This window comes from Cervus elaphus, chromosome 8 (assembly GCF_910594005.1).
Source record: "Cervus elaphus chromosome 8, mCerEla1.1, whole genome shotgun sequence".
Classification (NCBI taxonomy): domain Eukaryota; kingdom Metazoa; phylum Chordata; class Mammalia; order Artiodactyla; family Cervidae; genus Cervus; species Cervus elaphus.
In genome coordinates, this window is record NC_057822.1 from 12,089,039 (window position 1) to 12,115,887 (window position 26,849).

At 50.5% G+C, this 26,849-nt stretch overlaps 1 pseudogene; it reads left to right on the forward strand.

Moving 5' to 3' along the window:
- Positions 1–26,344, forward strand: part of LOC122698891 — a 113,601-nt pseudogene extending 87,257 nt beyond the window's left edge.
- Positions 26,345–26,849: the final 505 nt, after the last annotated feature.

A 26,849-nucleotide genomic window follows, 5' to 3' on the forward strand; every position in this document is an offset into this window, starting at 1 on the left:
TGCAAAGCACTGAGCATGGAGTGCAGAGTATCCTTGCAGGGAGGGAGGAGGCTGGGTTGTGCCACCCTGAGCCATCTACGATTCCAAATTGCTGTAGTCGTAGACCTTGAGAGCCAATAATTCAATTATCCTAAGATTGTAAGATTTCCTAGGATTCAAAGACTTTAAAATTTATGATTTTGTTAGTCTTCTCATCTAAGTCTCCTCAGGAACGTAGGCTGTGTGATTCGAATTCTAAACCCGTCCCTTCATTGGTGCAGCGGCTCAGCCCTGGGCTGTCTGCTCCATGGGGAGTGTTTATCTCCGTTCTCTTTCCACTTCAGATCTTCCATCTTTATCCCCCACTGGCCCATTGCTACTTCTCCAGGGACACGCTTTCTAATTCCAGCCTTATCCACTGCACCTTTTGTTCAAAGCACACCAGGCCCCTGCGGTGCTGCTGAATTGTGCCCTGTACCCCCGCCCCCAGCACACTCTTCTGCCCTCCCCACCAAACCTCATCTTTGCCTATTGAAATCTTCCCTTATTTTCAAGGCTGAAGTCGAAGGTGGGCCTTCCATGAAGTTTTCTTCCCCTCCCAGTTGAAATGAAAATCCGTTGCCTCTGTGTTCTGCACAGATTTTGTTCTAATCACGATTACAGCAGTTGTCAGCAACTAATTCCTGATTTTTGGAGGCAGCAATATCTGTCCTTCAAGGCATGGTGACCCACCTCTGGGAGACCACTGGGAGACCTCTGGGAGACCACTCCGCACTCCTCTGGGACGGAGGATGCGCGGATCTGATTGGTCAGAAGCGGGACACTGATTGGGCCACTCTCACTAGTGGGCGGGGTCAGCACATGGAAGTTGCGGGCGCTGGACCCTCTGTCTCCCTCCACGCCTCACCGGCCTCCCAGTGCCTGCAGCCAGGAGGCAGTCAGCTCTGCAGACCCAGCCAGGATGGAGCCGGGGCGGGTATCCCTGCTTCCCCGCATCACCCTCCTCTCTTCTCTAGCCCTGATTGAGCTCAGCCACCCCTGTGGGCACATCCCCAGTGCTCGTGCTAACAGCCTGATGTCTATCAGCTACCATCAACCCTCCCCCCAGTCATGATTCAAATCAAGAATCTTTTGATGTGCCGAACCTGTCAGTGGCCTGGCCAGACAGAGCTGAGTTGGAGAGGCCATCCCTGCCCCCCAGATCTTTCCCTCTCGGGGTCCTGCAGCCTCCTGCCCCTCGAGAAGTTTAAAGCCAAACCCTTCATCGCCCCCTCAAACCCGGTCCTTTCCACCATCCCCATCTCAGTGTTGCCCCCGCAGCGCCCACTCGCCCAAATCAGAAGCAAGTGGGCATCCTGACTCTCTTGACACCTCAGGGCCCATTGAGTCCCGACAAGTTTAACTCCTCTAACTTCCATAGTCCCCTGGACTCCATACCCACTATTCCATCTCAGGCCCTGGGCATCTCTGACCAGACATCCCCCCACCACACCACACCCGCCTGGTCCCTCAGCCCTCCACTGCCCCTTCACTCCCTCCTGTGACCCTGAGACATGAGTAGGGGGCCCTTCCTGGGGTTCCATTCTTTTGGAGGGGGGACCATTCCTGCCTCCTCCCGCTGTGCCTCTCCCCTCAGGGACAAGGGTGACAAAGGACACCTCCGGTCCCCCAATCCTGGAGCTCCCTTCCTGACTGACCTAAACCTGCTCCCAGGACCTGCATGGCCTCATCCCAGGTCTCCTCCTCTGAGGGTGACCTGTGTGGCCAGCACACACCCCTAAACCCCAATGGGTGGCTGTCGGTGGGGAGGTGAGGCTAGGGCCTGCACACATCTTGGGGGCCGCCTGCACTGACAGCCCGGCCACCAGGAAGTGATTGTCCCAAAGACAGGACAGTCCCATTGATCTCTGCCTAACACCCATCATGGCTCCTACCTGCCTCGGGATGATACCGCATGGCAAGCCTGGCTCACGGGACTCTTGGTGCTGCAACCCTCCCTGCCTCTCCATCATCGTCTCCCATCTGGGCACCCAGAACACCCTCTGAGAAAACCCCAGGCTCTGCACACAATGCTGCCTGTTCCCCATTGTGTGTTCTCTGCTCACAGTGCTGCCCAAAACTGGCTCTCAGTCTCGGTGGTGGTAGGGTCAGGGCTCACGGGCCCTGCTGCAGATGTGGGTGGGGGTGTGCAGGAGCTGTCCCGGCACCAGGTTGAGGGTGGTTTGGGGTTTACGTGTCCTGTGGTCAGTTGAGTCTTGGCTGTCACTTTAGGAGGCCAGCGGGCCCTGGATCCACATCAACATGGCCAGACCAGAACCTGCCTGCCTGGGAGGAAGTGGGAGACAGCAGAGACCCTGAAGGGCTTTGAGGACTTTGCCTGTCAGGGAGCATCCTCAGGAAGTCAGGGCTGATGCTGGGGGACTGTGAGTGTCCTGCACCCCCGGGACCCCAGCTCTCCCATCCAGAAAAGGAGCAGGCTGAGCCCAAGGCCTCAGGGAATCTTAGTTATTGTTGTTCAGCCACTCAATCGTGTCCCACTCCTTGCGACCCCATGGATTGCAGCACACCAGGCTTCTCTGTCCTTCACCAGCTCCCAGAGCTCGCTCAAACTCATGTTCATTGAGTCAATGATGCCATCCGACCATCACATCCTCTGTCTTCCCCTTTTCCTCCTGTCCAGTCGTTTCCTCCTTTCCTCGGTCTTGCCCAGCATGGGGTCTTTTCCAGTAAGTCAGCTCTTCACATCAGGTGGCCAAAGTATTGGAGCTTCAGCTTCAGCATCAGTCCTTCCAATGAACCTTCAGGGTTGATTTCCTTGGTTTTAACAAGCCCAAAGAGCTGCAAGTTTCCTCTTCCCCACCCACCCCAGCAGCCTTAGTGTCCAGCCCGGCAGCCATGGTCTCTGACCCCAGAGGCTCAGGCTCAGCCTTTGCTCCTCTCACCTCTGCTGGCAGGACCTGGGGGCCGATGCAGCTGGCCCAGGAGCCTGCGTGACCTGAAGTGGGGATGGAGTGGTTCTACCTGTGCAGTGGGAACGATGATGGAGCCAAAGGCCGAGTCCCTTGGTTTAGCCTCAGCCCAAAGGACTGGGCTCTGGAGGCAGGAGCCTGGCTGGGGGCCTCTGCTTCAGGGCCTGCCTTCCCCAGCCACCTGTTTCCATGGCAACCAGAGCCCCCTGGCTGGAGCTGAGTTCTATCCCTACCCCACCCCTGTCCCCTGGGGAGGGAACCTGCCCTTGTCACAGTGAACAGGTGGGAGGAGGAGATTATTACAGCCAGGCCCGGCTGTGAAATCCACAACCAGGTGCTGTATCAATTTGACTACAAATCCAGGTGTCCTCTGCTCCTCCTTGTTTTTGATAACAAATCAGGGAGGTTCTTGGACAGGAAAATGGATCCTTGTGTATTTCCCAGCCTGTGAGGCCGCTTCACCTGGCTCTCCCTTACTGCTTAGTCCTCATCTGGTTGGTTATCTCTGGGCTCTGCTTTGAGAGCCCGAGTGAGCACACCCCCTCCCTCACTTCAATCTGAACTCCTCTCTTTCCTGGAGATTGTTCTGCCATTGTGGTTCCTGGCTGGTCACCAACGTTGGGAACTTGGGCTTCCCCCCTTGATCCCCCAGCCCATGTTCCCACGCCCCTATAGCCCTTTGGACACTGTGACTTGTTCCTCCTCCCTGACCCATCTGGCTGTCTCCCTGGCTGCTGGTCCACACTGCACTGGCTCATCCCCGCCCCACTCCTGAGGGACCTCTCTACTTTTCCTATCCTGAGCAAGAGGCGTTCACTCATTTATTCACTCAGTAGACATGTAGTGAGCAATGGACAATGGCAGCAGCAGCAACAGCCACTCTGGAAGCTTCCTTTCTAACGGGGAGGATGTCCTGGAACCATCTTGATCAAACAGATCTCCTGTATAGTCTGATGACAAATGCAAAGGAGCCAAACCCAGGAGAAAGGGAGCATGGGACCCCCAGGGCTTGCAGTTGAAGAAGAACTCGCTGAAAAGCTGACATTTTCCCAAAGACTTGGAGAAGGTGAAGGAGAGAGCCACATGGATGTTTGCAGAAGGGCATTTCCAGCGGAGGGGATGAGGAGAGCAAAGGTCCTCAATCGCCACTTAAGTATCAGTTCCTGAGACCCCCATCTGAGTTAGTCCCCCTTACTATCCTCCATGTTGTCTCCTAAGTAGGGTGTGCTTGGCCCTATCCCAGGGCTTGACTGAATATCAATTGGGACTCTTCTTTGAAGGCCATGTCCCTTCTTGACTGTGAGACTCAGGAGAGCAGGTACCTGGTCTGACTTGTTTATTTCTCATCCTTGTACCTGGTTCACACCTAGCACATAGTAGGTGCACTGAAAATCACTCGGATGAAAAATACAACCATAAGAATGGGAAAGGAATAAGAAACAAAAAAGCTCTTGTTCTTTAAAGCAGAAATAATCCAGAATGCTGTTTGTTGCTTCTGCTTGTGGGATGGGAAGGATGGTTTCATTTCTATGCTATGCTATCATATTTCATTTTATTTCTATTCCTAGTCCTAGTCCTAACCCTAGTCCTAGTTCTTTTCTATTCTATTAAAAAAAAAACATGCACTGCATAATCGGAACTAGTAATTACAGCTCCCATCCCGGGTTTGTGCCTCCCATGACTCTGGCCCTGAAGAAAAGATCATTTCATATTTAATCAGTATTAGTTCTGGGATGCTCACAGGGGACATGCTCCCTTCAGGGCTGTGGAGTTTAATTCTCAGTGAGGCTAATTAGATCAAGAAAAGAGCCTGGCCTCAGGGCAGGACTGCTGTGGGGTTGCCCACTATCAAGCAGAGAGGCAGAATGCCACCTGGCATCCTTCTGCCCGCATCTCTCCCATCCTGCCCATTTCAGCCCCTGCCCCAGAAGAAGGGCAGAACCACACGTCCCTCCTTTGCTTGCGATGACTGACAAATCTCCCATGGTAGGAAGGACAGCAGCTGATGTCCAGAGAGGTAGTGGGCCCCCCACCCCTTGAGTCATCCTCAGAAGCTTCATGGAGCCTCTCTGACTTGGCAGGTGGTGAGGAGCAGGTAGGCATCCATAATCAGCCCATCCTTCCCTGGTGGGGACAGGGTCTTCCCTTAATCAACTCTCTTCTCCCTGTTCTGTTCAGTTCAGTTCAGTTCAGTTCAGTTCAGTTGCTCAGTTGTGTCTGACTCTTTGTGACTCTGTTAATTCTGCTTGATTCAACCTCTGTTATCATTGACATCATCATCTTCTTCATCATCGTCACCACCTTAACTACTAGGTCATGGATGTGGATATTACCGGGTCCCAGGCAATTGAAACATAAGATTGCAAGACTTGCTTGAAAACCTATAAGTGTATATCACTCTCATTATCCCTCAGATGAGGAAATTGAGGCTTAGAAGGTAAACTCACTGCCCCCTACCCCCGGTCAGTGGAGGAGTGAGGGCTGGAGGGGAGGGCAGCAAGGCCTATGTGCTGGCTAAAGAGGTCACCAGCGAGGCAAGCTGAGGGCACATTCCTTAAACCTCAGCATCAGTTCCCTCCTCTCACTTAGTTCCTTTGAATCCCACAACACCGCCACCGTGTCCATCTGCATCGTGAAGCTGCAGAAAGTGAGGCTTATGGGAGGGAAGAATTTTGTCCATGTTTGCACAGATCAGACTTGGTGATGCTGGGGTCCACCGTGGGTCTGGCTGGTGCTGTTCTTCCCCTCTGCCCAAACCGTACCAGCTCAGTCCAGTGGAGTGATTTGCCACCCTCCCCCACCGCTCCCCGCCACTCCCTTTTGCTTAGGAAGAAGGCATGCTTCCTGACAGACACAGAGGGTCAGGTCATCCACACAACTGAACACATATTATGTGCTGTCCTGGATGCCACTTGGATCCCCTCCAGGCATGGAGGGGGTGGAGCTTCTCCCCAGGCCCTCCCACCCCCTCCCTCATTCTCCCTCTGCTCAAGGCACACAATAGGTGTGGTTCCTGAGTTCTAGGACCAAACTGCCTGCGATGGAATCGTGGTTCTGCTGTGTACCCCACATGTGCTGTTTGTCAGGTCTTTTCACCTGTCTGAGCCTCAGTTGCTCATCTGTAAGGGGAAGACAGAGCAAGCTCCGCGAGTTGGTGATGGACAGGGAAGCCTGGCGTGCTGCAGTCCATGGAGTCTCAAAGAGTCGGACACAGCTGAGAGACTGAACTGAACTGAAGGAGAGACAGACAATAATGGTATCTGCTCCACTGAAGCTTAGAGAGGACAAAACAAATGGTGACATATAAAGTGCTCAGACCAGAGTTTCATGAATAGCAACCATGCAGTTGTTGTTGTTCAGTTGCTAAGTTGTGTCCAACTCTCTGCTCAAATTGGAGTTTGCTCAAATTCATGTCCATTAAACTGGTGATGCTATCTAACCATCTCATCCTCTGCTACCCCATTCTCCTTTCACCTTCAATCTTTCCCAGCATCAGGGTCTTTTCCAAGGAGTCAGCTCTTCACATCAGGTGGCCCAAGTATTGGAGCTTCAGCTTCAGCATCAGTCCTTCCAATGCATGTTCAGGGTGGATTTCCTTTAGGATTGACTGGTTTGATTTCCTTGCTGTCCAAGGGACTTTTAAGAATCTTCTCAAGCACCATAGTTTGAAAGCATTAATTCTTCAGTGTTCAGTCTTCTTTATGGTCCAACTCTCACATCCAGACTTGACTACTGGAAAAACCATGGCTTGGACTATATGGACCCTTGTCAGCAAAGTGATGGCTCTGCTTTTTAATATTCTGTCTAGGTTTCTGATAGCTTTCCTTCCAAGGAACAAGTGTCTTTTAATTTCATGGCTATAGTCACTGTCCACAGTGATTTTGGAGCTGAAGAAAATAAAATCTGTCACTGCTTCCACTTTTCCCCCTTCTATTTGCCTTGAAGTGATGGGGCCAGATGCCATGATCTTCATTTTTATCATGTTTCAAGTTTCAAGCCAGCCTTTTCACTCTCTTATTTCACCCTCATCAAGAGGCTCTTTAGTTACTTTTCACTTTATGAGAAAGGGAAAAATATACCCAACTGAATGCAGAGTTCCAGAGAATATCATGGAGAGATAAGAAGGCCTTCTTAGATGAGCAATGCAAAGAAATAGAGGAAAACAATAGAATGAGAAAGACTAGATCTCTCTTCAAGGAAACTGGAGATAACAAAGGAACTTTTCATGCAAGGATGAGCACAATAAAGGACAGAAATAGTAAGGACTTAACAGAAGCAGACAGGATTAACAAGAGGTGGCAAGAATAAACAGAAAAACTATACAAAAATGGTTTCAATGACCTGGATAACCACGATGGTGTGGTCACTCACCTAGAGCCAGACATCCTGGAGTATGAAGTCAAGTGGGCCTTAGGAAGCATCACTACGAACAAAGCTAGTAAAGGTGACAGAATTCCAGCTGAGCTATTTAAAATCTTAAAAGATGGTGCTGTTAAAAAGCTGCACTCACTATGTCAGCAAATTTGGAAAACTCAGCGGTGACCACAGGACTGAAAAAGGTCAGTTTTCATCCCAATGCCAAAGAAGGGCAATGCCAAAGAATGTTCAAACTACCCTCCAATTGCACTCATTTCACATAATAACTAGGTGATGCTCAAAATCCTTTAAGCTAGGGTTCAGCGGTACATGAACCGTGAACTTCCAGATGTACAAGCTGGATATAGAAAAGGTAGAGGAACCAGAGATCGAATTGCCAACATTTATTGAATCAATGAGGAGCTTGATGTGCTGTAGTCCATGGGGTTGCAAGAGTAAGTCACGACTTAGTGACTGAACAACAACAACAGCAAAATAACATTTGCATATCTGAGGTCACTGACATTTCTCCCAGCAATCTTGATTCCAGCTTGTGATTCATCCAGCCTGGCATTTCACATGATGTACTCTGCATATAAGTTAAGTAAGCAGGGCAACAATATACAGCCTTGTCATACTACTTTACCAAGTTTGAACCAGCCAGTTGTTCCATGTCCAGTTCTAACTCTTGTTTCTTATCCAGCATACAAGTTTCTCAGGAGACAGGTAAGGTAGTTTGGTAGTCCCATCTCTTTAAGAATTTTCTACAGTTTGTTGTGGTCCACACAAAGGCTTTAGCGTATTGAATAAAGCAGAAGTAGATGTTTTTCTGGAATTCTCTTGCTTACCCCATGATCCAATGAATGTTGGCAATTTGATCTCTGATTCCTCTGCCTCTTTGAACCCCAGCTTGTACATCTGGAAGTTCTTAGTTCATGGACTGTCAAAGCCTAGCTTGAAGGATTTTAAGCATAGCCTTGCTAGCATGTGAAATGAACACCATTGTATGGTAATCTGTACATTCTTTGGCATTGACCTTCTTTGGTGTTGGGATGAAAACTGACTTTTTCCAGTACTGTGACCACTGCTGAGATTTCCAAATTTGCTGGCATATTAAGTGCAGCACTTTAATGATATCATCTTTTAGGATTTTAAACAGCTCAGCTGGAATTCTGTCACCTCCATTAGCTTTGTTCATAGTAAAACTTCCTAAGGCCCACTTGACTTCATACTCCATGATGTCCAGCTTTCAACAGCTATTTCTTACTTGGGTTTGGTCCACTCTGGAGGGTACTGAGCCCCCAAATGCTGACACCAGTGCACACAGGAAGCTGCTCCTGGAGTCAGGTGGCCCCAAGTCCTCACCCTGGCTCAACCATCACTCTGTGTGACCTTAGGTTCAACCCTCTCTGGCCCTGATTTTCTATCTTTCTATGAAAAAGTTGGCATAGAGAGCTCACCTCCAGGTTCCTTTCTGCCTCCAAGACCCCAGCATACTGAGGTCAGTCTGAGCCTTCGCCCAGAGGCCCCAGACCCTGGGAAGAGGAAGGTGGCAGAAAAATCCACCCACAAGCCCCAGGTTGCCCGTTTCACCGTGGCTGCTGCTCTTCATCATTGTGGGGCACTTCTTTCACACTGTGCCATGCTAAGCACGAGGCAGGCATCGCCTCTTTCAAAGCAGACACAATTAATGTCCCCATTTTGAGGCTTCCTGCCCAAGGTCATCTCATCCAGGAAGTGACAGTAATTCCAGAGTCTGGGTTGTTGAAGACTTTACCATGGGCATTGTGCTGAGTCAGAACGCTCTGTGAGTAGCATGGGTGGGTGTTCTGGGTCCCACTTTACAGCTGAGAATAATGAGGCCCAGGGAGAGTGAGCAAGGTCACCCAGCTCGCAAGCCTTGTAAACCAGACTCCAGCCACGCTGCCTTGATGCCTAACCCCACACCCTTTCCACCCCTCTGCTTCACTTGACTTAAACCAACTGATCACTTTAGGGCTGGGGTGGGGTGTCCCATGAGCTGCTCCAGCATCATTTTACTTCTCCCTCATCTCCTCTTCTTCTGCCCTACCCTAAAAACTGCCCCAGACTGTTACTGCTATCCTCAGGTCACCCACTTGGCAGGTGACATTAGAAACGACAGTCTTCTTCACTCTCGACATGAGTTTCATCTCCTCTGGTTCAGTCCTCATCACGGTTATCACCAGGCTCTCTGCTTCCCTCTGCCTCCCACCCCCAACTCTTGGCCGCACCCACAGGCCTTCCCGCAGCTGCTCTCACACCAGTTACAGGGGGTTTCGGTGGTGACATCCAAGGGGCACCTCTCAGTGCTTCCCTGGCTGGACCACCACCTGCTGGGGGCCACTGTGGACCACACAGATCACCATTCGCTTTTGTCAATCAGCACTGAACACTGACCGCCACTGACTACGAATGCCCAGGCTGATTATCACTACTGACCACTGGTCACTGCTGACTATCATCATTGCTACTGACCGTCGTCTACCATCTGATTCTTCTTTTCTTTTAATTGGGTGGATTAAAAATTTGTGTTGAAATGTTAGTTTTAGGTGTACAACAAAGTGATTCAGTTAACTGTACATATATATATATATATATATATATATATATATATTCTTTTTAAGATTCTTACTTCATATGGGTTATTACCAAGTATTGAGTAGAATTCCCTGTGCTGTACAGTGGGTCCTCGTTGATTATCTGTTTTATTTATAGTAGTGTGCATATGTTAATCCAGCAGTCCTAATTTATCTGCTCCCTCCTTCCCCTTTGGTAACTGTAAATTTGTTTTCTATGTCTGTGGCACCCACTTTGTGATTCTCTGTTCCACTCCCCTCTCTTTGCATCACTTTCTTTCTTAGTTCTCCTCCCAATCTCTGATGCATTATTCTCAAACCACTTTGCTGGTCTCTCAGCTCATCTTCATAGCACACTCACATTTATCGTTGAGCTCCTCTACAATGACTTGTCCTCCTTCACATTCTCGTGGGATAGTCTAACCCACACCATCAGCAGGGAGCAGCAGCTATGACCTCCAAGGCCAAGGATCCCAAACCTCCATCTCCAGGGCAGTGGATAGAGGGTTGGGGCTGGCTCATTCACTTACACTCTGTTCAAGACTTGGCCTTAGACAAGGCAAGCCATTTCCCTGGTTTTAAGCTTTTTCCTTTGTAAAAGGTCAAACATGATAACCTCCTCCCTCAGGGGACTGCTGTGATGTCCAGATAAGGTCACAGTGGTGGCTCTGACCATCAGCCATGGAACACAGAAGGTGCTCAGCACACACTCATCTCTTCTCTTCTCATGAGATTCCTCTGAGCTAAGTGAGTCTTCACTGAACCTTAGCCAGTCCCTCTGTGGGTCCCCCAGAGGAAGGAAGGGGCCCTTTAAGTGGGGTGGTCAGGAAGGATCTGGTGGGCTTTTGGACATGAGCTGGTGGGGGACGTGGAGATGTGAGTGTAGAGTATGTCACTCCCTCGGGGGCCGGAAGGTATCCTGATGTGACCTGATGTGACCTCGGGACTTCCAAACCTAGGTCTAACCAGCCAGGCTGCTGCTGGAATGTCCATCTCCCTGCAGAGGGCCTGGGAGACTGTCCAGAGTGGTCCCATCTGCTGCCCATGCTCTCCCCTCCACACCATCCTGACTGCTGGGAGAGGGGTGACCTCAGTGCAGGCCCCACCCCCAGGCTTCTGCTCAAGATGTGATGTGTAGAGACCAGCACGAGGGTGACAAGTCAGTGATGCTCTCCCCACAGCTGGCTCACAATAGGATCTCAGGAACATTGCATTCTCGTAATATCTCCATAGAGAAGGAAACGCTTGGTCTCCTTCTTTCTTTCTCGGAAAAGGAATCCCTGATCTCCAAGGTGGTAGACAGTGAGGGGGAGGAGTCTGAGTCCACCCTCATGTTCTGAACTCACAAAATCCAGACATGTATGTCTCCTGCTGCTTGCAGGCTTGCTCTACTTTGCCTGCTTACTTTTTAAAAAAAATAGTAATTTATTATTTATTTATTTGGCTATGTAGGCCTTAGTTGCATCATGCAAGATCCTTCATTGCAGCACACAGGCTCAAGGGCTCCGTGGTGAATAGGATCTTAGTTTCCAGGTCAGGGATGGAACCCGAGTCCCCTGCAATGGAAGGCAGATTCTCAATGACAGGACCACCAGCAAGGTCCCTGCCTGATTACTTTCCCCCAACAAGTTTACTGATCCTTCTGTGCCTGACTCTGAGCTGAGCATGTGGCATCTGGAAATGACAAGCTGTGACCCTTGGCTTGCCCAGTGGGGACTACGACACACAGATGACCACCGCATCACCACGTGGTACTGTGTAGGACCTGGTTCTGCCTGGGTGAGGAGGGGGCTGGGAGGGGAGTGTTTTTCCATCAGCCGTGCTGCTCAACTCTACCCACAGTGCCAGGGCTGCAGAACTCCAAGGGTCTATGAAAATGTTTAAGGCCTGAAGAGAGTCAGGGGATTTAAATACAAATAGAAAGCTGTAACATAAATGCAGCTGAAAGCTGATCCATGCTTAATTAAATGTCTACAAAATGTTACATTGTCCAAGAGTCACTTTCTGCTCCACTTGGCTCTTCCACAGTTACCTATACATGGATTTAATGTGGGATCTGATTGCAATACCTATGAACTGATGGAGGAAGGAGCTTCTCAAAGAAAGGAGATCTGGGACTGAAAAGGTCTTTAGAGAACAATGGTTGGGGTAGGTGGGTGCAGAGGAGTGGGGGTGGGGGACAGCTGAGACTTCACAGAGGAGGGGGCGTGTGGCGGGAAGGGTGACAGGGGTTTAGCCAGGAGAGAGGAGGGCATTCCTGGGCAGGGGGAAGGGCATGTGCGGAGAAGCAGGCCTGGCAGAACCTGGCAGGTCTGAGACACAGGGACCATTCATTGCACCTGCTACAAGAAGTGGAGTGGGGGCAGGGAGGAGACGGGGGTGGGGGGGCGGGGAGCTTGGGCACAGGAGTTATTTTCCTTCTTGAGCCTCTGTGTCCTTGCATCATCGTCTCCATCATTCAGTTCCAGAAAGGAAGAAAAGGGCAGTAGATTGCGGGGAGGATTGCAGACAAATTGCACCATCTCCACCAGGACTGTCTGGGAGAAGAGGCTGAGCTGCTGGGCTCTCTGATTCCTGTGTCTGTGACGGCTTTGAGGAGGGGGTCTCCAGCACTAGAGGAGAGCATTGAAACAGAAGAAGCCTGCTGCACTCGGGGACGCAGGCTTGAGAGGCATCAAAGGAACCAGTACGATGCAGCAGGAGAAAGGTTACTTCCTACAGAGACGCTTATTTCTAGCCTAGATGGCTTCCTACACAGACGCTGGGTGGCGGAGGGATCAGAGGCTGGTTAACCTCTATCACAAGGGAAATAGATTAGTCGTCAGAGTATTTAGTACAGCTCACAGTGTGCCCATGCTTTTCACCCATGCTGGACATGCTTGTGGCTCTGCTCACAGCCAACTCATTGAACCCTCTTAGCGACCATGTTAGGTACAAACTATTATTATGCATTTTTTTTTAAACAAAAATGAAACTGAAGCCCAGAGAGATGAAGTCAATGCCAAAGACATCGGCTGGTGAAAGATGAAGCTAGGAGATGACCTTCAAGTTTCCTGCAACTCCAAACTCTTAAAATCCTAGGCTTCCAAGATTTTTAAAATCTTGTGTTCTAATTCTAAAAATCTATAATTTAAGGTGAATCTAAGGTGCTCTATTTCTAACATTCCATGAGTCTAAGAGCCTTAGAGTCTGTAATTTGATGCTAAGTCTGAGGATCTAAGACCCTATTGCTCTAAGATTCTCTGTGTCTAATATTTTATAGGTGACCCAGGGGGTTATTCAAAACCAAACAGCATGTGGTAGGGAGTTTCTTTTCCTTACTTCCCGTCAAAGAGAGAGGTCAATGCTGTGTTTCCACAGGTCTGAGCTGTCCCTCCGCAACCCTGGCCCTGGAGGTGGGCTTTGCTATTTTGGGCCCATACTCTGGTATGTCCCCAAGGCGGATGGCAGGACATCAAGGCTTAGGGGGAGAAAGTGACCCAGAAAGCAGCAAGGAGTCTTTAGGGGCATTTTCTAGAGGTGGGCCATCAGTGACTCACCCCTGTGTAGTGGGGGTAGGGGGGGTCCTTGGAGGGGAGGGGCTGCAAGGTCTGTCCCAGGAGGTTGGTCCTAAGGAGGTGTTCCTCTCCCTGTCCAGTTTTCCTCCCTGTATGGGTCACTGAAATTATCGTCTTCAGTCATATGTCCTATGTTAATGTTTAGGGCTCATCATCCCTATTGAAATGCCAGTTTCCGGAGGGCAGAGGCCAAGTCCGGGCTGGCATGAAGTAGGTAGTCTCAGGATGAGTACATCTGAGTGCCACCATCAGACCAAGGCATCATCTTGGCTTCCTCTTGTAAACAGGGGCTCAGGCCAGAGGGCCTGTCTCCTAGAGTTCTGGGATCCACTCCCACCCCACCCCCACCTCCCTTATTAGTGTCCTTGTTGAGGGCACAGGCTCTGCAGCCATGATGCTGGGGTCAAATCTTCGCTTATGAGCTGAGTGACCAGGGACAAGTGACAATCTCTCTGTGCCCGCTTCTCTCTACAAAACAGAGATGGCAAGAATCATACCCACCTAGAGCTAGTAAAAGAAAGGTCTAGGGTGTTCAGAATGTGCCTCATCAAATGGAGGTCCTCAGTCAGTGTCCGCTGTGGCTACTGGAGAACCATTACTCCTCTTATAACCTGTTTCCTTAATGCCTACTGAAGGAGATCCCAAAAGCTCTTCCTGGCGTGGCTCTCCCCTCCAAACTAATCCCTTTCCCACCTTTTCAATCATATAGAATTCCCTTTCTCCCATATTTTCTGGCCTCCATGCCTTTGATATGCTGTTCCCTTTCCTGGAAGGCCCTTCCATCATCTTTTCCAGGCACACTGACTCTTCCTGGATGAATCAGCTCAGATGCCACCTCCTCTGTGAAGCCAGATCAGAGCTCCCCTCCCCTCTTCGCAGAATCCCCCTGTGTTCCAGCACCTTCTCTGGACTCCCGTAGTAACTGACACAGTCCAGGTCCTGCCTGCAGTCTTCCAGCACCAGCACCGTTCCTTATATTCCCCAGGGCGGGAACTTCCGCCGCTGTTTTTCGATCTCTGTGTCCCTGGTCCCAGAACCCCACTTTTCACAGCCTGGGTGTCCATGAGTGATGCCTGAGCAAGTAAACAAGTGCACAGCGCCAGGTTTTTCTGGGTCCCCAGTGACTCACCCCTGCTCACCCTGTGCGAACTTTGAGTTCCACATCTGTAATATGGGCATGCTAGCCCCTGTGGGGCCCTCCGTCCCAGGAGAGCAGAGAACCCTGGCATCCTCAGGCTGGCGCACTCCAGGGCACGGGGCTGTGAAAGGGAAGGAATTCTGCTATTAAGCACATTAATTCTGTGGTCTGGTCTTTGGGCGAAGAGCTTGCCTGGTAATTAGGGTTGTTAGGGGAGACAGAGGCGGGGCTGGTATTGATGCCAGCATCGACGCAGAGCAACCAGACCCGAGGCTGCGGGGGACAAAGCGGGACACTGGGGGCGGGCCAGGTGGGCGGGCACCTCTCTGTCTTCTGCAGGCGGCAGAGGAGGACCCGAGTCTTCCTGGTGTGGGAGACCCCGCGGCGGTCCCGGATCTGACCTGAAGGTGGCGCTGCCGATCCTCGCAAAGACAACAGCCAGGCTGCAGCCCTGTACCTGGAGGTGGGGAGGGTCTGGAGGGAACATGGAGAAGGGATGGGAGAAGAGTGATGGAGGAAGGAGGAAAGGCAGAGAACAAGGAGGGGGGATAGAAAGGACTGGAGGAGAGGACAGAGAGAGAGAGAAGCAGAGGTATCAGAGGAAGGAGGAGAGAAAGTGCTAGGGCGGGAAGGGGAGGAGGGGGAGGAGGCTTCTTCCCATCCAGAGCATGGAAAAGCCGGATCCTCTTGGAATCCGACCCACACCCCCACCTCTACAGAGGGGTCACTTCCTCCCTGACCCCTTCCCCCATCCCTGTGTGGCTCCCAGGGCCCTCAGGGTGAAGCCCAGTCTGCACAGCCCAGCCTCATCCTCTGCGATCTCATCCCAGAGGAGTACTGTCCTGTCTTCCCCCACCGTCCCACCCCTCATTCCACGCTCACACCCCAGCCCCAGCCACCGTGCACTGCCTGCCACTCCCAAGGCTCCCGGTTCTCCCTCTCTGCCAGATCTTTGCAGGTGCCAAGTTGCTGCTGCCTTTGGTAACCTTCTCCCCACCCCCCCCCATCTGCCCCACACCCTCTGGCTCACCACTTCTCCTCCAGGTCTCAGCATGGGCACCACCTCCTCCCAGAGGTCCTCCCTGACTTTGGTCCAGGGTCAGGGTCCTCCCTGGGCTCCCCGTCCCATTCAGTGTCTCCCCCTATCTCAGCACTCATCACTCTGGGTTATGATGGACTCATCTGTTTCTCCAGCCAGACTGGGAGCTCCCCAAGGACAGGAACATAGCCGTGCCCCCCCTGGAGTGTTCCCTTCATGGCCAGCCTGGGGGTTGAACAGCCACAGACTGTGCCTCTGGGATGATGAATGATCCGGTGAAGGGCTGAGTGTGGGAGAAAAGGCAGGGAGAAACATGGAGGGAGAGAATAGAGCCGGAAAGCGATGGACCAGGAGAGAGAGCGCGGAGCAGGGCGACCCGGAGCCTCAGTACTGCCAGGCAGAGCTCCTCCTCCTGAAGTCAGCTGGCTGCCTGGCTCTGGACCCCTCTGGCCACCTGGCAGCTCCTCTTCATGTCCAGAATCAAGGCCTCTTGAGTCACAGGTAGCAGAATCTGTTCAGGTGCCCAGCGAAAGGAGAACTAGGAGAAAGGGTCATGTACAGACCCCCTTCTGTATCTTGAACACCGACAGGGGAGAGAGCAGGGGGCTTCAGAAAGAACTTGAGGACCAGGATCTGCCTGCGTCCCTTTCTGTTTCCTTCTCCACGGGGTTTCTTGTCTGCTCTTAGCATCACCCACAACCCAGGACTTTACACAGCCTCAACCAAGTCAGCCACAAACACCTTTCAATCCTTGAAGTTTGTGTGCATTTATCTGTAAACAACCCAACCACCCCCACCCTCCCCACCCCCGCCACGCACACACGCTTTACGAGGAGAGGCCAAAATATTAAAAATTGTACTGACTGGCATTGTGGCACAACATGGAGGCTGGCAATATGACTCAAATTCAGTTCTAGGAGATCTGGCTGCTCTGGGCTCATGCTGGTGTCAATACCAGCCTGGGTTTTGTCTGCTAATTCCACAAAGCTCTTCACTCCAAAGAGGCAAGGTGCTGGAACTACATTCTACTCATTTCAGGCTTCAAATTAGACACTGCCTCCTCCAGGAAGCCTTCCTCGATTGCTAAGCCCAGATAAAGTATCTCTTTGATGCATATCCACAGTTTTCACCTATCACAGCGCACCATGGGTATTTACTTATCTGTCTCCTCTCCTGGGGGTTTCCCTGGTGACTCAGAGGGTAAAGGGTCTGCCTGCAATGCGGGAGACCTGGGTTTGATCCAGGATCCCATGAGGACAGGGACTGTGACTCACAGTTGAATCTTCAGGACCTCTTTCAGGTGCTCTGTGTTTAATCAGCATTTGTTGAATGAGGAAATAAGCTTAATGACCCCTAGGTCCCCACCTACCTCTGAAGTTCTGTTTTGCCCCTATACCAGCTTGGATCCCTCCTCTGATCCTCTGTTCTCCATAATATACATGTGTCCTCTGTCACATCCCCTCACTTCCTGGGGGAAGTCACAAAGGAGCCAGGAGAATCAGAGTTACAAACTCACAAACTCCCAGCTCAGTCCTTTTCTAGCTGTGTGGCTTTCAGGAGGTTCATCTTGCCTCTTTAGGTCTCAGTATTTTTCATCTCTGAAAGAGACAGTTTGCAAGCAAAGGCAGAGAGATTTAATAAACTATTTAATAAACTCCCTGGCAGAGGCAGAAGGAAGTCTGTGCAGAGCAGGGGATACAGAGGAGAGAGGCAGCAGCAGTTACAGCCGCCAAGCGACAGAAGCTGTCAGCAGGTGCCCGCCGTGTGGAAAATGACATCTGGACCTCATTCCTCACGGCAGTGACATAGAAGGGTGGGGGAGGGGGTTGCTGAGGCTGAGAAGGGGCCAGGGATGGGGCTTCTGGGGCGAAAGAGGGTTTAGAGTCCTGCTCTCTGGCCGTGGGGAGAGGAGATTGTGAATGGAATTGTGTGCCGAGTAACTGATCCTTTCGCAACCTGGGTTTCATCAGCCCAGCCCAGCCTGGGAAACCTGACCCTCCTCTACTGAAAGAGGCACCTGAGGCTATTGCAAGGTGCACTGGGCAATGGGAACAGGGACTGGCATTGACACTGTCCTCATCACTACTCACCACTGGTGCCATTTATGGAGCATCTGCTCTTGGCCAGGTACAGTGGGCAAATCATCTCTTCCTGCAGACCTATGCGGGTATCATTCTTTTTTTCACTTTACAGATGGGGGCCCTGAGGCTCACAGTTCCATGCTCTTCCCATCCCTCCACATTCCCAGATTCTATTTCTTCCTCTGTCATGACCTGGCTGGGTCGCCGTGGGTGAGTCCATACTCTCTCTGGGGTGAACAGAATGAGCTTTCAGGCCCCTTCCAGCCCTGACACTGGTAGTACCCTTGCCATGCAAAATGTTTAGCAGGGTTTTTTTTTTTTTTCATTCCATCTGTAGGCACCCAGAAAACCTGGCAAACCTCATCTTCCGTTCCCTTCTCTCACCATGATTTGCTGTTTGGGGTCCTTGGAGAAACCCCCGAGTAAATATTAATAATGTGCCTTTGTGTACATTGGCTGAGTGAGAGAATGAATCATTTCCTGCTTCCCTCCTGGGCTCAGAATCTTAACTAAAAATATACTGTTCTTTGGGCAACTTTGATGGGCTTGGTGGATAGGGCTGAGACAGTGCCAGGAAATAGCTGTCCCACTGGCTGCCTTGATGCCTGAAATTTCATCACCCCAAAGCTGTGTGTGGAGGTACTAATAATACCAACACTGGTACCAAGAGGCTTGGCCTTGGCAGATCCCAGCTTTGCCCCTCTGATTTTCTGTGGGGAATGGGGTCTGCATTCTATCCAGCAGGCTGGCCCGTATGGTTCCACATGGCAAGCTCGTTCCATTGCTCCTGCTGTCTGATCTGTTCTTAGTGCCACAGTTTCTGCATGGAAGGAGATCATGAAATGTAGAAGGAAAACATAAATCACACTCCAGGTTGCTGAGAGGACACTGAGCTAGGGAAGACAGGTGGAGATGACGAGCCAGTCTTCAAGCACTGGCTTGAACATTCGCCATTTGCAAAGCAGTTTGCACACTCGCTGCTTCATTTGATCTTTATAACAAGCCTGGAAAAGACAGAGAGCTGCTCCTGATGTGCAGATGTGGAAACTGAGGCTTGTCAAGAGACCTGCATAACTCCATTACTAGTGAAAGAAGAGGGGGTGTGAGCCCAGGACCAATTCCAAATCTCATTCTCCATCTTCATGGGGCTGCCAGGCGAGAGTCGAGTGAGGCAGGTCAGGGAGGTCATCCTTGGGGAGGGAACTTTTGAGTGGTTTTGGAAGAAGAGATGGGACAGAAATTGGAACAGAGACAGGACAGGACAGGGGTAGAACCTGAGACAGGGAAGGTTCTACAGGTACAGTCAGCTCATCTGTGAGAACAACAGTGGCCGCATTGACTTGAGCACCTACTATGTGCCTGGACTTGGCGAGCACCTGAGATGTGTCATCTTATTCACCTCACAGATGGCCTGTGCAATGGGCACCGTGACAACTGGTCAGTTGTCCCTGGGACCAGACCAGGGCTATCTGAACAGAACCCAGGGACCCAAGGGCCACAACCTAGATGGTGCTACAGCTGCCAAAATTCTTCCCTCACTGTGTTCCTGTGGCCAAGGCACTTAACCTCTCTGAGCCTCCATTACTTCAGCTGTAAAACAGTGATGATAATACTCTGAAACATGAGGAATACATTTTTGATCATCACAACTCTTCAGGGGGAGACTCAAGTGTTTATCTGGAAGATGCCCACGTGCACCAAAAACTGACATCCTGAGGGCTCAGAACCAGCTGGTGGGAAGGTGACTGGGAAGCTGCAGGTAAAACTGCTCTGCACGAAACTAGCCCAGCTTCCTCCTGAGAAATGAGGGAGCAAGGGAGAGAACAGAGCCAGTAAATCTGTCTCTCCCTCCAGCCCCACAAATCTCTAACACCAATAAATTCAAAATGCTTGGTGTGTGTGGGTGTTTGGGAGGAGAGAAGGAGCTCAGCTCTTCCCTAGGTGTGGTCCCGGAAGAAAGATCCAGACAGGTAGACAGACCTGGATCCAGACCTGGGACTGGGCAGTGTCAGAGGCCGTTCACTGGACCTGGATAACTGGGCTTAAGCTGCATCCACAGGGAGAGGGAAAAAAGAGGATGAGAGATTGTGTGTATGTTGAGCACCTATTATGTCCCAGGCTCTGTACAAGGGATTTAAGTTCCCATTATCTTGTAGGGTAAGATTGTTCATGCCTATTTTACAGACCATTAAAAGGAGGCTCAGAGTGTATAAGGGATGACCCATAATCACCACATAATGGGTGGAGGGATGCTGGATATAATTAGTAATCACTGGTACTGTTATCGAGTATCTAGGGGTGCTGGGCCTGGAGCGTTTTCTGTGAGCTGAGCCATCTCCTTTTCACTACGGCCTGGGGAGGAGGGGGCTGTCCTTGGTATCACCTTTGAAAGGGAAGGCAGCCTGACCCAGGAGTCGGGAAGGGGAATGACCTGAGGAGCTGGACCTGGAGTGCAGGTCTGTCTGAGTCCTCTTGTCTGGAGGGAACCCAGCACCAGGAGATGACCCCTTGACAGGGTCCCTGCTGCACGGGCCCCATCGGGACATCGGGGCTCAGGGACAGGGAGGCTTCCCCAGAGACACTGTTCCCGCACATGCTTGTCTTGGCAGCTACTCCCTGTGTTCTCTGAATCATGGTTTCCAGGCTGCATCAGAGTCCATTTCTGTAAAACAGTCATTTCTGCTGTGAAATCCACTCAGAGTAGCCAAGAGGGCAGGCCCAGAAGAAAAGGCCAAGTGGGATCAATGTGTGGCGTACTTGGTGTGGACCCAACTGGCCTGTGCCAAGGAAAGAGAGCTGGGAGTGGTGGGAAAGACCAGCTGATGTGTGTCGAGCTCCTATTCTTCACTGAATCATCGACTTTGCTGAAACCAGTCAGCGAGGAGGCACTCATGGCTGGTTCGTTATAATAGGAAAGGGAACAAGTTCAGAGAATCAAGTCACTTGTCCGAGATCACACAGCTGGTAAGGGGTGGACTGCAGATGCAAGGCCAGGGCTTTGTGATGTCAACTCACACTCTTTCCAGTTCACAGACAGGAAAGAAGGGAGAATTTACTGGGAATCTTTACCTAGCCCTTCCTAGGAGTCAAGGGCTTTGCTTTCACAATTCTTTTCTCATCGGCTACACACACTGTGAAATCGTTACTTCTGTCTCCATTTTGCAGATGAGAAAACTGAGGCTCCGAGAGGGTGCTAGATTGCCTGGGGTCTCACCTGCTGGAAATGGTAGAGGTGAGATCTTAATCCCAAGGTTAGTTTCTCTTCACCACATTTTGGGGAGAGAGGAAGACACTGGGAAAGGCCCTCTTTGTCAGATCAGGGTCATCCACGTGGAGGTTGCTGTCTGGAAAGACAGTGGCCGAGAAAGAGTTAGTATTCCTTGCAAGATGGCGGCCTCCTCCCAGGAGCCTGGCAGCTGAGGCCGCTCCTGAGTGCGGCTGAGAGCACCGTGGGGTCTTGACTGGAAGCCCAGCACTCCCATCTCCCCACAGGAGGGTGACAGGCAGCTATGGGGTCACAGAAGGTGTGTTGAAGGAAGTTCAGCATGTGACAGTTGGAGAAGAAGCCCCGGATGTAAAACAAGGTCTGGGCAGGAAATGCAGGGGAGATGAGGGGTCCATGCTGTCGGGGGGCCAGCTGGAGTGAGGGATGCTGGGAGTGTGCAGAGAACTGTGGGTAAGTGGCCTCAAATGCCAGGCCAGGACAACAGGCATGGAGACCTCTGGGTCTTGGTCCAGGAGTCATGAGTGTAGATGTAAATGTGGCTCTTGGTACATGTTTTCTAGAAGCAACCTGGGACTGTGGCTGGGGGCCTGCATGTGGAATTAGACCAGACAAGACATAAGCCTGATTCTGCTCTGACCCACTGTGCAAACTTGGGGTGCTCACTCAGCCTCTCTGAGCTTTAGTTTTCTTATCCAAGTAGAGGATGAGAGCTATAGCATAGGAGGTGTCTTAGGGTTCGACAGGCCTGCGTGGGTCCAGTGTTGTATCCTACTCATTGTCATGTGGTCTAGAGGCTTTCGGACTGTGGGTCTATCACCATTAAAAAAATTATTAATTGTGAGAAATACAAATCCCACAGAAGTTACTGTCTTAACTTTTTTGAAGTGTACAGTTCTGTGGCATTGTGTTCATTCACATTTTTGTGCAGCCATCATAGCCATCCACCCCCAGAATTCTATTAATCTTGCAAAACAGAACTCTGTACCCATTAAACATCCCCATCCTCCCCCCGACCCCAACCCCTGGCAACCAGAGGTATCTCATGAAAGTGAGATCATACAGTACTTGTCCTTTGGCGACTAGCTTATTTCACTTAGGTTAATATCTTCAAAGTTCTTTCATATTTGGGCAAATGTCAAAATTTCTTTCCTATTTGGGTTGAATAATATTCCATTGTATTATAGCTATGACAACTGAAAGTGTCACTCAGTCATATTTGACTCTTTGCGGCCCCATGGACTAAGTCAGGCTCCCCTGTCCATGGAATTCTCCAGGCAAGGATACTAGAGTGGGTTGCCACTTCCTTCTCCAGGGATCGAACCTGGCCCCCCGCACTGCAGGCACATTCTCTACTGTCTGAGCCATCAGGCCTGCAATATTACATTTTGTTTAACCCTTCATCTGTCTGTGGACCCTAGGGTTGCTTTCCTTTTGGGGTTGCTGTGAAGAACGCTGCTATGAACATGGGTGTATGAATAGATCTTCAAGACCTTGCTTTCAATTATTTTGGGTACATGCCTAGAAGTGGAATTGCTGGATCTTGTGTTAATGTAATTTTTAATCTTTTGAGGAATCATCATACTGTTTTCCATAGCAGCTGCACCATTTTATATTCCCACTAACAGTGCATAAATATTCTGATTTCTCCATATCCTCACCAATATTTGTTATTTTCTTTTTCTTTTTTTTGGATTGTAGCCATTCTGATAGGTTTCTCACTGTGGTTTTCACTTTCATTTCCCTAATGATTAGTCATGTTGAGTATCTTTTCAAGTTCTTACTGGCCATTTGCATATCTTTAAAGAAACTCAAGCCCTTCTACTGTTTTAGAATCTGTTGTGATGCTGAGCTGTAGGAGTTCTTTATGGATTTTGGATATTAACCCCTTGCTGGATATATGATTTGCAAATATTTCCTCCCATTCCATGGATCGCCTTTTCACTCTGTTAATTGGGCCTTTGATGCACAGAGGTTTGAAATTTTGATGTACATTGCCGTGTTTTGAGGCAGCCCTTGCAGTGCAGGAGACTCAGGAGATGCAGGTTTTATCCCTGGGCCGGGAAGATCCCCTGGAGGAGGACAAGGCAACCCACTCCAGTATTCCAGCCTGGAGAATCCCATGGACAGAGGAGCTGGGCAGGCTACAGTCCATAGGGTCGCAGAGTCAGAGATGACTGAAGCGACTTAGTGTACACGCACACACACCATGTTTTGAGGCTGCTCAGAGGAGCAAGTAAAAATAATCATGTTCCAATGAGTTCTGCTCAGCACAGAGCCCCACACTCGACTTCTTGCTAGTTCCTCCACTGATGGTTTTGCAGTTGGTAAATGACTAGATTCTATGAGATAAAAACCCAAATCTGCCCTGTTTGTGCAGCATCGGTGTGCTGTAGAGGACAGTGCTGGCTGTGGCTTCAGGCTGATCGGGGGCAAATTTGGGCAGGCCAGGTTTCACCTCTGAGCCCCAGGTTGCTCATCTGAAACACAGAAATAACTCTCACCTTGCAGAGGCTGATGTAAGTGTGAAGATTCAAGATCTGGCCCCCACATTGTTGTTGTTCAGTCGCGCAGTCCTGTCCGACCCTATGACCCCATGGGCTGCAGCACGCCAGGCTTCCCTGTCCATCACCATCTCCCAGAGCTTACTCAGACTCACGTCCATTGAGTCGGTGATGCCATCCAACCATCTCATCCTCTGTTGTCCCCTTCTCCTCCTGCCCTTAATCTTTCCCAGCATCACTATCTTTTCTAATAAGTCGACTCTTTGCATCAGCTGGCCAAAGTATTGAAGCTTCAGCTTCAGCATCAGTCCTTCCAATGAATATTCAGGGTTGATTTTCTTTAGGATGGACTGGTTGGATCTCCTTGCAGTCCAAGGGACTCTCAAGAGTCTTCTCCAACACCACAGTTCAAAAGCATCAATTCTTTGGCACTCAGCCTTCTTTATGGTCCAACTCTCACATCCATACATGACTACTGGAAAAACCAGTAGTCTGGCCCCCATGGGCCTTGTAATTTGTGTTTTCCATCTTGCATGGGATCAAAGCTTTGATGGTAGCTGCAAGAACATGGCCACTTCCTTGAAGCCATCTTTCTTTCCCCACTCCCACCTCCCTCAATGGCCTGAGACAGCCTGGGGTTTGTCAAGATCATCCATGTGGTTTCTCTGTTCAGGGTCAAAAAGACTGACATCTGTGTTGTCCTCAGCCTCCCCGGAGCTTCCATTTCCACATTCCCCCCCAATTTTAGTCTCTGATATTTGAGAAACAAATCTGTGTTCTCCTCCACATTTCACAATTTGGATCCTCCACAGCTCTTAGCTAAGATTGTTCACTCAATGAATATCAATGACCCAGTGATAGAGAGAATGGTTTGTGCATCAAATCCTGGGTATGGGGGTAGATAGGAGGGTGGACCATGAGGGCATCTCTGGCCAAAACAGAAGAAGGAGCCAGGGAGGTCCTGGTGGCAGTATCTGCCTTCATCATCATCATCATAAACATTGTTATCATTACCTCCATTGTAATGAAGAGCTTGACTCCATTTTTGATGTTGGGCCACTGACAGGTGATTCAGGTCACATGTTCTCTTTTCCCCTTTCATCCCTTATCAGGACAAATTGACAAGAAAGCCCATGCTCCCTTTCCTGGCTCTGGAAGAATTTCAGCAAAAAAGCAAGCAAACCGTATTCCATATACAGGCACCCTCACCCTGGCCTTATCTCTAACCATGATAAAAGCTGGAGCCCCTCCCTTGGCTCAAACCAAATGAACAAGTTGGGTGCATGCCCTGCCCTCTTCAGAAGGCCTCATTATGTGAACTGTAAATCTTTTCATACATCCTGATGTGCGTGCGTGTATGACATCATTGGTTCAGATTCAACATCCAAACCACTTTTGTGTGGGGGTTTAATCCCACCCCCCATAGGGCCGTAATGAAGCAGACAATGATCATTACCACCATCATCACCACCAGCTCCATCATCACCATCTTCACCACCATCACCATCTGCATCCCCACCACTACCTCCATCATCATCACCACCTCCATCATCACCTCCATCACCATCATCACCTCCATCACCATCATCACCTCCATCACCACCACCGCCTCCATCACCACCACCACCTCCATCATCATCCCACCATCTCATTCACCATTTCCACCAGAATCATCTCCACCACCATGAACACCAGCATCAAGACTACAGCTTCCACTGGTCTGTACTGAGCACCAAACTTTACGTGCATTATCTCATTTAATCCTCACAGCAACCCCATAGGAGGCATTGTCAACAGCAGTTGTCTCCCTTTGAAAGATGAAGAAATTGAGTGTTAGAGAGAACAAGTCACTTGCTCAGCATCATATGGAGAGTGAGTGAGGGAGCTGGGTTCATGCTCATCTTCCTAGCCTCCACACTTAATGTCTCCTTCTTGGTGAGAAGATTCTTCTCTGTGTCAACTGCTGCAGCCATAGTCCAGTTTTTCTTTGTGACTTCAGAGGAAGCCACGGGCAAAATCCAGCCAGGGATTCCAGGGTTCCCCTTGGAGCTGCCACCCTTTCATCTCTTATCTTCCCACTCTTTCCCCCAGGGGGCCTCTTTCACACCTGAGATTTCAATTATCACCTCTCTGGCTGATAATTCTCACACCCCTCACTCCCCAAGAGGCTCTGCCTGTTGCCAGGCCCTCATACAACAGTCACAGTGGACACCTGCTCTGAGTTCCGGGCACTTTGCTGGTTTGTCAGTGATGCCCCAGGAGTCCTGCAAGGTGGGCCTGGACCCCCACTTACAGATGGGAAACTGGGGTGCAGAGAGGGGACTAGAGCCAGGGTTGAGGCCACCACTTCTGTCTGGGCTCAGAGACTGTCCTGTCCCCACATCCACTGTCATCCTAACTGCCGCCTTTGGGTGTTGTCCCCACGCGGATCACTGGTGTCACCAAACCCTTGCTCCTGGCGCCCCTGGAGGTGTGCTCTGTGGCCTAAATCCTTCAGTTCTCCCTGTATCCTCTGGAGTGGGGCCATCAAGATCTAGAGATGAGGTGTCACCTGCACTGACCCTCAGGTGCCACATTGGTCGGCTCACTCTGTTGCCTGCGTTCCTAACCCTGAGCTTCAGTAATGTACCTACTGTGTCCTCTATCTAAGCAGCCTCCATCTGCCTTACATTGCTTCCACTGGGAAAAATGCACTCTCAGTTCAAGGCCAAATCAAGTGCTACCTGTCCTGGGAATTGTTCCTTGGTCTCCCATCCAGAAGCCCCCATCCGGGGTGAAGTCCCTCTGTGAAAACATCAATATCCTGCATCCTTAGGGTGCATCCATGTGTCTTTCTCCACCCCCCCCCCCCAGACAGTGGTCCCCAGTGCGACCTATGGTGGCATCGATCAGCTCTCATGAAGGACTTGGGTATTTAATAGAAACTGAAGTGCCCTGGGGGCCTGGGGTCTGTCAGGGATCTATGCAAAGTGGGGAGAGTAAACTCCAAAACTCCAAGCTGCCTCCAGGCTGGATTGATGGCAGGGGGTAAATGGAGGTAATGATCTAATATCTCTTCCAAGTAGGGTTTACAGTTCTATTAACTCTGCAATGATGCTGTGGTACCCATGTGAGAAGAGATGCAGGAGAGAATATAGCATGAGGTGGGGGTGGGGAAGATGCAGCTATAGAGGTAGTGGGGTTGGGCCATGGGGAGCTGAATAGCAGGCAGCAGCAGCCCCGGCAGGTGGCCTGGGAGGCTCTAGCCGCCTTTAGTCTGTGAGGGCGGTGTCGGGCACATAGTAGGTACTCAATAAATACTTTTTGGATGAGCAGATCCACATCTGTCCTGAAGTCACCCCAAATATAAATCATCATCTTCATCATTGTCATCAGTGCCTTTGACATCAGTGTCAGTGGATATTCA